Source organism: Wyeomyia smithii, chromosome 2 (assembly GCF_029784165.1).
Source record: "Wyeomyia smithii strain HCP4-BCI-WySm-NY-G18 chromosome 2, ASM2978416v1, whole genome shotgun sequence".
In the NCBI taxonomy this organism is placed as follows: Eukaryota; Metazoa; Arthropoda; class Insecta; order Diptera; family Culicidae; genus Wyeomyia; species Wyeomyia smithii.
This window is the reverse complement of record NC_073695.1, coordinates 218,675,413-218,690,031: the sequence shown is the minus strand read 5'-3', so window position 1 is coordinate 218,690,031 and position 14,619 is coordinate 218,675,413. Positions and strand designations below refer to the sequence as shown.

The window sequence follows — 14,619 nt, the reverse complement described above, 5'->3', positions numbered from 1 at the left end:
CATTATACCCACGAGACAGGTGCCATCGTCAAAGGTCAATCTAGATTCGAGAGTTTACCGTTCGCAAACGTTAGCACACCGCACTACCTGCACCGAGTACTCACCATTCTCAAGGGGCTTACTTCGAGTCTGATGGTGATGAAGCGAATGCTCTGCAATCCTCCAAAATGCCTGTATCAAACCCAAAATGTCCGAATGAGTTTATTTTAGACCACTTGAAGAGACGCCCGTTCTGAAGACTTCCGTGAAGCGTAAAAAAAATCAACGATCAGCTCAGCTGCCTTTGCGAGACTAACTGTTTGGAAGTGAAACGCTACCGAAACTGCAACATATAACCTCGATTAGCCGGCACTGCTGGGCCGGATCGCTGGCAAATCGATATGCTTAGAAGTCAACTTGAACGTAAATTGCATTATATTCGACCCTAGGTTTAGTTTACCGATATGAAATCGCTGTGGTAGGATAGTATAGAATTTCAAGTACAGCGGGTACCTAAGTCTACCCCAGTAGAACTGGTGAAAACATGATTTCTGTACAATGAAAACCTGCTCAATTGGGGGAGATATGGAACACAATGGATAACGTATCTTTTCTTCACAGACATTTGCTCGAGGCACAGTACGTTGTGAGCAATAACGTTATGTAACTCTGATGTGAAGCTTAACCCGGCCTGGACGGTAAGCGGGGAAAGTGTGAGCATCGACAAAGACAATAAAACAAACGGAAAACAGGTTTGTTTCTTTGTTTTAGCGAACGAGAGACTTCGACGACGATCAGCGAGGAAACTCGCCGGAATCTTTCCGTCACTCAGAAGTATAAATAATTTTTGCGATTTACCTGCCTAGCATCGCTTAGGAATCGTTTCTAAATAGCAAGTCATCTTTCTAAACAATGAATGAATTGACGAAAGCTGATTCACTAAAATGAACACTTTGGCTTATAGTAGTAAATCTGGTAAACGCGGAATGTGTGACGAATGATAAATTAAGTTATCGTCAAGAACATGACCGCTCTAGCAAAACAGTCAACAATTTGTTGACGAAAAAACAAGCTCTTTTTCGTACATGACGATGGTATGGCAATGATATGTTGTAACATATCTATAAATGAACGTGACTCATTTGCGTCAAAACACGGTGTTTTTATTTGCGTCAAATAAGAACAAGTAAACAAGAACAAGCTCTAGAACTAATTCACGTGGAATATAGTTTATCCAATAGTTCAAAGTTGTACGTAACGTGGCGTCTTCAGTGGTCGTTAAGACGAAATCATATGATACACTGTTGAGATTATTGGGAATCAACATTGCTTTTGAGGAAAAAAAATGCAATAATAATAAAAAAAACGTTGTATTTATTTTTTTTATCTTAAGAATTAATCTGGGAATACAAAATTAACAAACTTTACGTATCGCAGTTTTTTGTTTTGTATCTGCTTGAACCGATTGTTTGTATGCAATAAATAACGCTCAAAATCCACTTTATTTTGAATTCATATTTTAGCATGGGAAACACTCTTAAAATAGCAGGAAATGAATGAATAATAGCATTTCAGACATATCTAAACACCATCAGTAAAGATTACGACAAATCTCAAGCTATAGGAGAGTTTTCATCACAAATTCGAAAAAGAGGTATAATGATCAAAGTCACCCTGCTGATCAAAGTCACCCTAGTTTACGGTACCAAATTTTCAAATTTAATTTTTTACGTGTTACTATGGTGTGGGCAGTCTCCTTTAAGATGCTAGTTGCCGTTTTCAAAAGTATTGAAAATTAACAGAGAAATATCAAAAATAAGAAGTGACGTTAGCGCAATTTGCATAGTACACTATGAAAAAAGTCACGATTACTTCAAGTGTTTTTGCACTTGACTTAACTCGTCACATCACACTGCAAGTTGAATTGAAATGAATACCTCTTGTGTTATCACCACAGTTTGAATCAATTGAATTACAGCTGTAATTCCAATTGACAAACGTCAAAACCATAAAGCGAAACAAAAATAGTGACGATGGCGAACGGCGCAAGCAGCACATTTACCCAGAGATCAAAAATTTTTTTGAGCGTTAGTTTCATTGAATCTTTTAAATTAAAATAACAATAAAACGACTCTTTTACAGATCCTGAAATCGATTGGATCCGGTACCAACAGAAAATAGAAGAATTTGCTGTTGATTTCATATAATTAATTAAAAAAAGTTAATATATTTCGAAAGATTTTCATTTAACTCTGATGTCAGGCAAGTAGTGCGAATTGAACAGCAAATCACTTTACTTCGACGTGATTTTAATTTACAGTGTATTGGTGCACTTTACACCGTGTAAGTCGGATGGAAAATGAGGCCAACAAAGTACTGTCAAAATGCCTGCATTGACTGCGAAATTTTTATATTCTTCCACTGACTTTAAAGTTAATTTTTTCCTGCGCGGGTTGTATGATTTGTTTACGGATAGTATCTCATAAATTGAATACTTGATTTCTAGTACCAATCAACTCAAAAAAAACATATTTCGATTTTCTTAACCTCGGTAGAGTTAAGCAAGAAACAACCCGTGTGGGTGACTGAGCTCTCAGAAAGCCAACTTCTTGCTGTTGACTACAGATCAGTACGCATGGCAAACTAGACTATTCAGGCGTACCAACGTCACTTTTCGTTCAAAACGGTGAAATGGTTTTTCTATTTTGCTGAAGAAGTGACGTTGGCGTTAGAACTCAACGCATTTACATAAATAAACGTGTTAAAGTAATGAGATACGTTTTTCAACATGTTTACTCAGATTCTATCAGATCAGATTGCGTAATGAAGCGTTTCTGTTCATTTGGGAACGATTTGAAACATATCGCTTCTGGAGCGGTTTTGTGCTTCTGGCGCTTACGTCAAAATCTCAGCCCACGGCAGATCTCCCAAGAACACTAGCAAGCAGAGAGTAACCATTGTTGACCTCAGCCAGGTTTTCACCAGACGTAATGTGCTGAACGAGTGTTCAATCGTGCATGTTGTACATGGTAGAGCAAGTGCAATTTTAATTGCTTTCTCAGTCGCAGGGAAGAAAGAACGGGCTTCAGCAAGCAAGTTTATAAGATCCAGCTCTTCCAAGTTCTTACGCTAAAAAAATACGAAAGCTTTGGTTTTGCGCTTAACTCTTCCAACGACATGCGTATTACGTTAGCGGGATGCAGCAAGGACAACGCGTATAGGCACTATCTTTACCGAACTGTGTTTCCAGTGAGGTTACAAGAGAAACAAGATGAGGAAATGTCAGCTCGGTTTCAATACTCCAAGCTAGTTGAGGTGGTCGGTATTACCGACTTTTCGGAAAACCGGTCAAAACTTGGCATGGCCAAAATATGTTCGCTTCAAAAAGGGACAAACATATTTCAGCCATGCGTTTAATCACTTTTTCAATTTTTCAAAGTGCGTGATGGAAAAATTGGTGCGAATCCTGGTCACGGTATCAAAGCTGCTACTCTACATTTATTATTTAATATTATTTGGTAACCAGACATAATAACTGGTCGCAAGCAATGACCAGTTTTGATGGGAGGTGCAAATCAAGCCTAATAATTAGATCCGAAATGCGCAAACTGGTTTGGCTCAGGTCCTCAAGACTTTCACGGCATCGTGAAGAGTAATTTTTCGATGTTAGATATAACTTACACTAGTCTAGTTGATTATAATTAACATAAAACAATTCATGCGGTGTTACGCATAATCGAGGGCAAGGAACCGAGGCGGCACAAAGCCGCCGTGGTTTCCGCGGTCCGAGCAGGCCACCGACCCGCCGTCGGAAGCGGCGGCCTCTCGCATACAAACGACTGATCTACTGGTTTTCTAGGATTATTCAAACAGGTTTTTGTTCCCTTAGTTGAGTCCGAACGAGCGGTAGCGAGTAAGGACAGCATACACTTGGACAATAGAGTCGGCCAAAGGCCGCGAGTGTGTGTTGTCAAAAAGAAAATAGACCATTTTTTGATTCTGCCATTCGTGCTCTTCGAGATTCTGCCATTCGTTATTCTGCCTTATGAAATATTCTGCCTTTCGTAATTCTGCTTTTCGTGATTCTGCCTTTTGATTTTCTGCCTTTCGTAGGAGACCCCACATTTCAATCATTTTTGCGCATAAATTACTTTAAAATAACTTCGATTTCAGAAAACACAAGTGCGACACAAGTTTCAATCAAAAGTCACATTTACCGCCTCGAAGAACGTGTTTAGTTTTTTTTTTTCAGTGTCTATTACAACTGGCTGCGTACGTCCTTGAACTGTGTGAATGAATACCAACATACATGTTTAGCAATAAAATATTCAAAACAATAACAAAATGTAATCTTACCAAACAGCGTCTAAACGTCTACTGTTCGGAGCACCAGACTATTTGTAAATAATTGAAAGGATTGCCATCAACTTCCTTAGGTCATCACTTGAATTAATGTGCGGTTCCAGTGATGAAATCGCGAATATGTAGCCGCAAGCTTTTATCAATGTCGCAAACTGGTTCAAAGGAATTTGAACTTTACGTTTAATCACTTGACTAAATTCAGCACACGAGATAACAAGTCAACTATAAAATATGTTTGAAACTGATTTGCAACTGGGTTCATTTTTTAATATTATAAACTAATCGATTCTATAAGGGAACACTATCAGGTGCTGGTTTTAAACAGACACCTCACGACGGCAGTAAATATTTCAATTGCAACTATTTCATTCTAAACAATTCTGGCAACCAAAATGAATCGATTTTATTTCGCATGCTTGTCGTACACACTGAAAATATAAATATTTGAAGTATTTGAAACAAGCAAACTGTGCTCGAACCTTTCGTTCCAACACCCTCAATGTTTCGTTCCAACACCCTTCCCGAAAAAAAAATTAACAATGAATTTTGTGGTGAGAACAGTAAATGGACAATATTTTTTATTGTAACCATAAAAAACATAGTATTTTTACTATAGGCTTGCGAACGTTTCTTGTCATTACCATCTTTTCACAATATTTATTTTTGTTGAATCTACCACCGACAATAATTTTACCATGAAAAACATTGTCAGTGGCTTTTAAATGTATGGGAAAAGTGCCTGGAAAAATGCTGTTAAGATACATAACGACCCCTTTTTAATGATAAAAAAGGCAAAAACAATGTTTTTTGGCGTTCTGGACAATGATATTTAATGTAAAAAGTAGGAGTAGTAGAACTACGTACACTATTAACAAATGCAGTGAGTGTTTTGTTACCCTAGTAACACAACTGGTTTTATCAAAGTTTCATAGCGCTTTTTTGGCTGTATTAAGCGCTATAAAACTTTGATAAAACCAATATTTTTACTTGGGTTATGAGTTATAATGTCTACTAATGAAGGGTTGTGAATTTCATGAACCGGATTCAGCAGATAGCAAAACGTGCCGAGTTAAAAACCATACACAGCACACACACACAAATCATACTATATCATAGACACACACACATCATACCATATCATACAGACACATACACATCATACCATATCATACAGACACACACACACATCATACCATATCATACACATATACACACATCACACCATATCATACACACATCATACCATATCATACACACACAGCAAGCAAGCGACCAATCAGAGGACGTTATTTTTATTTCAACAAGGCTTGACCAGCGTTGCTAAACGAGCGAGAAGCATAACATAGCCACTCCTTTCTGCTTGAGAATGAGATGTGTGCTACGCTTCTCCAGTCGTTCGCACACACACCTTCGAGACACTCTTTATTATTCACGCACTTGCCAGAGCAGCAGCCAGCATACAACCGCTCGCAAATTCTCTTCTATCTTTTTACTCACGCCGAGTACGCGAGTAATCGAATAAGAGTACTTGACAAGGAGTGCTTGAAAAAATGTGCCCGAAAACGAAAATGCTTCGTTCACCGACTCATGCATGCGGTTTGTCAATCGCTGAACTGATGCCAAGCAGTTTTGTATCGTGCACCGACAGCCGAAAGTGGGGTGATAAATCGCATGCTTGAATGTGTAGGGTATCGGAATACCTACTCGCAGTGATGCCACATTTTTATCTGTATTTCGAATCTCAGGAAATCACCTTAGTGATATTTCAATCTGTATAAAAATCTGCATGTTCACTGAACATATCCCTTAGAAGAAAAAATACGCAATATAGTTTGTTCATTGACTCATTTATGCACACGTTTACGCGTAACATATAAATATAATGAAAACTTCAACACGCTCAATAGCATTTGAGTTCATTTTCGATTTTCAACTACCTACATCGAAAAGTTTATTTCGCGACCTCATGAAAACCAAAAAAAAAACTGTATAGTTCTGTACTATTTCTAGAAAATCTGTAATTTGTATATACAGATATCTGTATGAAAAACACACAAAAAATCTGTATAAGTACTGATAAATCTGTATATGTGGCATCCCTGCCTACTCGTCGAAATATTCTTTTTGCCACTCCGCTTCGTCGTGCCTTGTCACTCCGTATCGTCATAATGCGTCTTGACGGTCTTGACAATCACCTCCGCTGGTTGTGCTCGCGAGAAAGGGAGGTACACGCGAGTGGGAAAGTACACGAGCGAGAGTGTGTGCGAGAAAACTCGCAAGCAGCAACGCTTGGTAGTGTGAAATGAAAAAAGTAAAAGAGAACGAGAAACAGTGCGACAGGAGTATCTCTAGTGTGAGATTTTGGTAGCGGCGAGAACGCCACTTGGAGTATCGCATGCTTTTTGCGAGCGAGTTTAACAACGCTGGGCTTGACAATTTTCAATAGTGCAATAGTTCGTAGATTCAAACAACATTTTTCTGGATTTGGGCAGATGCGTGTATAGTTTTCCAATCGATTGCTGCAAGAATGAAGAAAATCGGTTGAAAACCAACCGACCTATAAGCATTTGAGAAGGGACAAATTTCGTCCCAGTTTTTCAGTTTGCATCCCTGTGTGGTATGCTAAAGTAAAACGTAGCTCTACGTCAAAATGAGAAATTTACAATGAAAAACATAGTTAAAATATGATAAAACTATGTAAAATTACAGCAACTTTTAAGATTTTTTTGATGTTATCGGGTTGATAACTCTAGGTGCTGTCCATTATTTCTTTTGAGGATAGAATTTTACCTGATACAGGTACATATTACAGAACGAGGCGTGCGGCGAGTTACTCGCCTGACAAATTTAAAATTAATGATTAGTGGCACGAAGGTTTTTCTGCTTTATAATCAATTTTTAGACAGATAAATTTTGGGTAACAGAAACGTTCAGTGTAGTGTAGCGTAAAAACCTAAATTAATCCACCTAGCGGTCAGACCCAGCCTTTCTCATTCAAACTAATTACTTGTAAAAATAGATTTACATGAACGCTTCAATCCAATAAATGTGTATTCACTTTTTGGGTTCTAAAATAATGATGTTGTTATAGATGCGGGTGGTCAATCATGCTCATGCTCATGCTCATGCTCTAAAATAATGATGTTGTTATAGAAGTATAAAATATGAAATTTGATGTAATGTAAATGCTCAAAAAATAGCGAAACAAAAGAAATGACTCGTAATTTCGAACAATTCAATCACGTGCAATACCGGGAACATTCAAATGGTACGATACCACATTTAAATTATATTGTGGCCACATATATTGATCAAAGCAGGTTTATTTTTAAATAGCCTTTGAATTTCTTTTCTTTCCATAACTTTTGAACCACATATCAAATTTTTATGAAGTTTGTTATTTGTAAGTTTGAGAGATGACTCGATCGTATGACACTAGTTATGTTCAAATAAGTCGTGTAATCTTTGCGATAATAGAATTTCGTTGTTTTATTAACAATTTAATAGATAACGGTTGCATAGTTTGACTATAATCAAATGAAATGGGAACGTATAGGGCAGCCAAACTTTGAAACCACGTGTTAAATCATAATTCATCAGTTAACCCTTAACTAGCCCGTTCATCTGATAATACTATTGATCAAATCGGTTGTGTACTTTCTGAGATAATGAAGTTCCATGATTTTCATAATTCGGTACATTACAGACGAAGTTACAGTTCGATTACAGTAAAATTCAATAGGGTGTTATGAGTCAGCTAGACCTTTCATTTGACACTAATTTCGTGAAAATCGGTTCAGCCATCTCTGAGAAAAGTGAGTGAGTTTATGTATTCTTCGGAATATGTTTCTTTTCATAGCTAGATTTCACATTTTTAAACATAACAGGCAAAGTAATATTCCGATTGCAAAAAAAATCAATAGGGTCTTATGGGGTAACTAGACCTTTCATATGACACTGATTTTGTGGGAATAGGTCCAGCCATCTCTGAGAAACATGAGTGAAATTAAACAGTATTCAGAAGACGTTACTTTTCATAACTTTTGAAACATACGTTCAATCTATATAAAATTCAAAAGTTAAGGGTTTTGAAGACAGGCCGTTTATTTGATACCAATTTTATTGAAATCGGTTGTGTGGTTTCTGAGATAATGATGTTTCGTGATTTTTACATTTTTAAACAACCTCTAAAATAAAAATCCAATTACAATAAAATAAATAGGGTCCTATGGGGCAACTAGAACTTTCATTTTCATATAATTTCATTGAAATCGGTCCAGCCATCTCTGAGAAAAGTGAGTGAGTTTAAGTAGTCTTCGGAATATGTTTCTTTTCAAAGCTGGATTTCACATTTTTAAACATAACAGGCAAAGTAATAGTCCGATTGCAAAACAAATCACTTCCGTGAAGCGTAAAAATAATCAACGATCAGCTCGGCTGCCTTTGCGAGACTAACTGTTGGGAAGTGAAACGCTACCGAAACTGCAACATATAACCTCGATTAGCCGGCACTGCTGGGCCGGATCGCTGGCAAATCGATATGCTTAGAAGTCAACTTGAACGTAAATTGCATTATATTTGACCCTAGGTTTAGTTTACCGATATGAAATCGCTGTGGTAGGATAGTATAGAATTTCAAGTACAGCGGGTACCTAAGTCTACCCCAGTAGAACTGGTGAAAACATGATTTCTGTACAATGAAAACCTGCTCAATTGGGGGAGATATGGAACACAATGGAAAACGTATCTTTTCTTCGCAGACATTTGCTCGAGGCACAGTACGTTGTGAGCAATAACGTTATGTAACTCTGATGTGAAGCTTAACCCGGCCTGGACGGTAAGCGGGGAAAGTGTGAGCATCGACAAAGACAATAAAACAAACGGAAAACAGGTTTGTTTCTTTGTTTTAGCGAACGAGAGACTTCGACGACGATCAGCGAGGAAACTCGCCGGAATCTTTCCGTCACTCAGAAGTATAAATAATTTTTGCGATTTACCTGCCTAGCATCGCTTAGGAATCGTTTCTGAATAGCAAGTCATCTTTCTAAACAATGAATGAATTGACGAAAGCTGATTCACTAAAATGAACACTTTGGCTTATAGTAGTAAATCTGGTAAACGCGGAATGTGTGACAAATGATAAATTAAGTTATCGTCAAGAACATGACCGCTCTAGCAAAACAGTCAACAATTTGTTGACGAAAAAACAAGCTCTTTTTCGTACATGACGATGGTATGGCAATGATATGTTGTAACATATCTATAAATGAACGTGACTCATTTGCGTCAAAACACGGTGTTTTTATTTGCGTCAAATAAGAACAAGTAAACAAGAACAAGCTCTAGAACTAATCCACGTGGAATATGGTTTATCCAATAGTTCAAAGTTGCACGTAACGTGGCGTCTTCAGTGGTCGTTAAGACGAAATCATATAATACACTGTTGAGATTATTAGGAATCAACATTGTTTTTGAGGAAAAAAAATGCAATAATAATAAAAAACAACGTTGTATTTATTTTTTTTTATCTTAAGAATTTATCTGGGAATACAAAATTAACAAACTTTACGTTTCGCAGCTTTTTGTTTTGTATCTGCTTGAACCGATTGTTTGTATGCAATAAATAACGCTCAAAATCCACTTTATTTTTAATTCATATTTTAGCATGGGAAACACTCTTAAAACAGCAGGAAATGAATGAATAATAGCATTTCAGACATATCTAAACACCATCAGGAAAGATTACGACAAATCTCAAACTATAGGAGAGTTTTCATCACAAATTCGAAAAAGAGGTATAATGATCAAAGTCCCCCCGCTGATCAAAGTCACCCTAGTTTACGGTACCAAATTTTCAAATTTCATTTTTTACGTGTTACTATGGTGTGGGCAGTCTCCTTTAAGATGCTAGTTGCCGTTTTCAAAAGTATTGAAAATTAACAGAGAAATATCAAAAATAAGAAGTGACGTTTGCATAGTACACTATAAAAAAGTCACGATTACTTCAAGTGTTTTTGCACTTGACTTAACTCGTCACATCACACTGCAAGTTGAATTGAAATGAATACCTCTTGTGTTATCACCACAGTTTGAATCAATTGAATTACAGCTGTAATTCCAATTGACAAACGTCAAAACCATAAAGCGAAACAAAAATAGTGACGATGGCGAACGGCGCAAGCAGCACATCTACCCAGAGATCAAAAATTTTTTGGGCGTTAGTTTCATTGAATCTTTTAAATTAAAATAACAATAAAACGACTCTTTTACAGATCCTGAAATCGATTGGATCCGGTACCAACAGAAAATAGAAGAATTTGCTGTTGATTTCATCGCTCTTTACATTAATATATTTCGAAAGATTTTCATTTAACTCTGAAATGTCAGGCAAGTAGTGCGAATTGAACAGCAAATCACTTTACTTCGACGTGATTTTTATTTACAGTGTATTGGTGCACTTTACACCGTGTAAGTCGGATGGAAAATGAGGCCAACAAAGTACTGTCAAAATGCCTGCATTGACTGCGAAATTTTTATATTCTTCCACTGACTTTAAAGTTAATTTTTTCCTGCGCGGGTTGTATGATTTGTTTACGGATAGTATCTCATAAATTGAATACTTGATTTCTAGTACCAATCAACTCAAAAAAAACATATTTCGATTTTCTTAACCCCGGTAGAGTTAAGCAAGAAACAACCCGAATTTAGTGTGGGTGACTGAGCTCTCAGAAAGCCAACTTCTTGCTGTTGACTACAGATCAGTACGCATGGCAAACTAGACTATTCAGGCGTACCAACGTCACTTTTCGTTCAAAACGGTGAAATGGTTTTGCTATTTTGCAGAAGAAGTGACGTTGGCGTTAGAACTCAACGCATTTACATTAATAAACGTGTTAAAGTGATGAGATACGTTTTTCAACATGTTTACTCAGATTCTATCAGATCAGATTGCGTAATGAAGCGTTTCTGTTCATGTGGGAACGATTTGAAACATATCGCTTCTGGAGCGGTTTTGTGCTTCTGGCGCTTACGTCAAAATCTCAGCCCACGGCAGATCTCCCAAGAACACTAGCAAGCAGAGAGTAACCATTGTTGACCTCAGCCAGGTTTTCACCAGACGTAATGTGCTGAACGAGTGTTCAATCGTGCATGTTGTACATGGTAGAGCAAGTGCAATTTTAATTGCTTTCTCAGTCGCAGGGAAGAAAGAACGGGCTTCAGCAAGCAAGTTTATAAGATCCAGCTCTTCCAAGTTCTTACGCTAAAAAAATACGAAAGCTTTGGTTTTGCGCTTAACTCTTCCAACGACATGCGTATCACGTTAGCGGGATGCAGCAAGGACAACGCGTATAGGCACTATCTTTACCGAACTGTGTTACCAGTGAGGTTACAAGAGAAAAAAGATAAGGAAATGTCAGCTCGGTTTCAATACTCCAAGCTAGTTGGGGTGGTCGGTATTACCGACTTTTCGGAAAACCGGTCAAAACTTGGCATGGCCAAAATATGTTCGCTTCAGAAAGGGACAAACATATTTCAGCCATGCGTTTAATCACTTTTTCAATTTTTCAAAGTGCGTGATGGCAAATTCGTGCGAATCCTGGTCACGTTATCAAAGCTGCTACTCTACATTTATTATTTAATATTATTTGGTAACCAGACATAATAACTGGTCGCAAGCAATGACCAGTTTTGATGGGAGGTGCAAATCAAGCCTAATAATTAGATCCGAAACGCGCAAACTGGTTTGGCTCAGGTCCTCAAGACTTTCACGGCATCGCGAAGAGTAATTTTTCGATGTTAGATATAACTTACACTAGTCTAGTTGATTATAATTAACATAAAACAATTCATGCGGTGTTACGCATAATCGAGGGCAAGGAACCGAGGCGGCACAAAGCCACCGTGGTTTCCGCGGTCCGAGCAGGCCACCGACCCGCCGTCGGAAGCGGCGGCCTCTCGCATACAAACGACTGATCTACTGGTTTTCTAGGATTATTCAAACAGGTTTCCTTTCCCTTAGTTAAGTCCGAACGAGCGGTAGCGAGTAAGGACAGCATACACTTGGACAATAGAGTCGGCCAAAGGCCGCGAGTGTGTGTTGTCAAAAAGATAATAGACCATTTTTTGATTCTGCCATTCGTGCTCTTTGTGATTCTGCCATTCGTTATTCTGCCTTATGAAATATTCTGCCTTTCGTAATTCTGCTTTTCGTGATTCTGCCTTTTGATTTTCTGCCTTTCGTAGGAGACCCCACATTTCAATCATTTTTGCGCATAAATTACTTTAAAATAACTTCGATTTCAGAAAACACAAGTGCGACACAAGTTTCAATCAAAAGTCACATTTACCGCCTCGAAGAACGTGTTTAGTTTTTTTTTTCAGTGTCTATTACAACTGGCTGCGTACGTCCTTGAACTGTGTGAATGAATACCAACATTGCCAACACTGCCCAGCGAACATACATGTTTAGCAATAAAATAATCAAAACAATAACAAAATGTAATCTTACCAAACAGCGTCTAAACGTCTACTGTTCGGAGCACCAGACTATCTGTAAATAATTGAAAGGATTACCATCAACTTCCTTAGGTCATCACTTGAATTAATGTGCGGTTCCAGTGATGAAATCGCGAATATGTAGCCGCAAGCTTTTATCAATGTCGCAAACTGGTTCAAAGGAAAATTGAACTTTACGTTTAATCACTTGACTAAATTCAGCACACGAGATAACAAGTCAACTATAAAATATGTTTGAAACTGATTTGCAACTGGGTTCTTTTTTTAATATTATAAACTAATCGATTCTATAAGGGAACACTATCAGGTGCTGGTTTTAAACAGACACCTCACGACGGCAGTAAATATTTCAATTGCAACTATTTCATTCTAAACAATTCTGGCAACCAAAATGAATCGATTTTATTTCGCATGCTTGTCGTACACACTGAAAATATAAATATTTGAAGTATTTGAAACAAGCAAACTGTGCTCGAACCGTTCGTTCCAACACCCTCAATGTTTCGTTCCAACACCCTTCCCGAAAAAAAAATTAACAATGAATTTTGTGGTGAGAACAGTAAATGGACAATATTTTTTATTGTAACCATAAAAAAGATAGTATTTTTACTATAAGCTTGCGAACGTTTCTTGTCATTACCATCTTTTCACAATATTTATTTTTGTTGAATCTACCACCGACAATAATTTTACCATGAAAAACATTGTCAGTGGCTTTTAAATGTATGGGAAAAGTGCCTGGAAAAATGCTGTTAAGATACATAACGACCCCTTTTTAATGATAAAAAAGGCAAAAACAATGTTTTTTGGCGTTCTGGACAATGATATTTAATGTAAAAAGTAGGAGGTTGTATCCAAGACACGACCGCATAAATGACGTAGAACTACGTACACTATTAACAAATGCATTGAGTGTTTTATTACCCTAGTAACACAACTGGTTTTATCAAAGTTTCATAGCGCTTTTTGGCTGTATTGAGTGCTATAAAACTTTGATAAAACCAATATTTTTACTTGGGTTATGAGTTATGATGTCTACTAATGAAGGGTTGTGAATTTCGTGAACCGGATTCAGCAGATAGCAGAACGTGCCGAGTTAAAAACCATACACAGCACACACACACAAATCATACTATATCATAGACACACACACATCATACCATATCATACAGACACATACACATCATACCATATCATACAGACACACACACACACATCGTACCATATCATACACGCATACACACATCACACCATATCATACACACATCATACCATATCATACACACACAGCAAGCAAGCGACCAATCAGAGGACGTTATTTTTATTTCAACAAGGCTTGACAATTTTCAATAGTGCAATAGTTCGTAGATTCAAACAACATTTTTCTGGATTTGGGCAGATGCGTGTATAATTTTCCAATCGATTGCTGCAAGAATGAAGAAAATCGGTTGAAAACCAACCGACCTATAAGCATTTGAGAAGGGACAAATTTCGTCCCAGTTTTTCAGTTTGCATCCCTGTGTGGTATGCTAAAGTAAAACGTAGCTCTACGTCAAAATGAGAAATTTACAATGAAAAACATAGTTAAAATATGATAAAACTATGTAAAATTACAGCAACTTTTAAGATTTTTTTGATGTTATCGGGTTGATAACTCTAGGTGCTGTCCATTATTTCTTTTGAGGATAGAATTTTACCTGATACAGGTACATATTACAGAACGAGGCGTGCGGCGAGTTACTCGCCTGACAAATTTAAAAT

At 37.4% G+C, this 14,619-nt stretch overlaps 1 protein-coding gene across 18 annotated transcripts in view; it reads right to left on the bottom strand.

Moving 5' to 3' along the window:
• Positions 1–13,217, bottom strand: part of LOC129721363 (retinol dehydrogenase 14) — a 67,325-nt gene extending 54,108 nt beyond the window's left edge. For 2 of the 18 annotated variants that reach the window (XM_055673841.1, XM_055673834.1), the window contains exon 1: positions 4,336–4,707. The gene's annotated coding sequence lies outside the window, so the exon portion shown is untranslated. Of the gene's footprint in view, positions 1–104; positions 581–4,335; positions 4,708–12,850 lie in introns of those variants that run through there. The other 16 variants (XM_055673845.1, XM_055673837.1, XM_055673855.1 and 13 more) reach the window with 14 other exon arrangements.
• Positions 13,218–14,619: the final 1,402 nt, after the last annotated feature.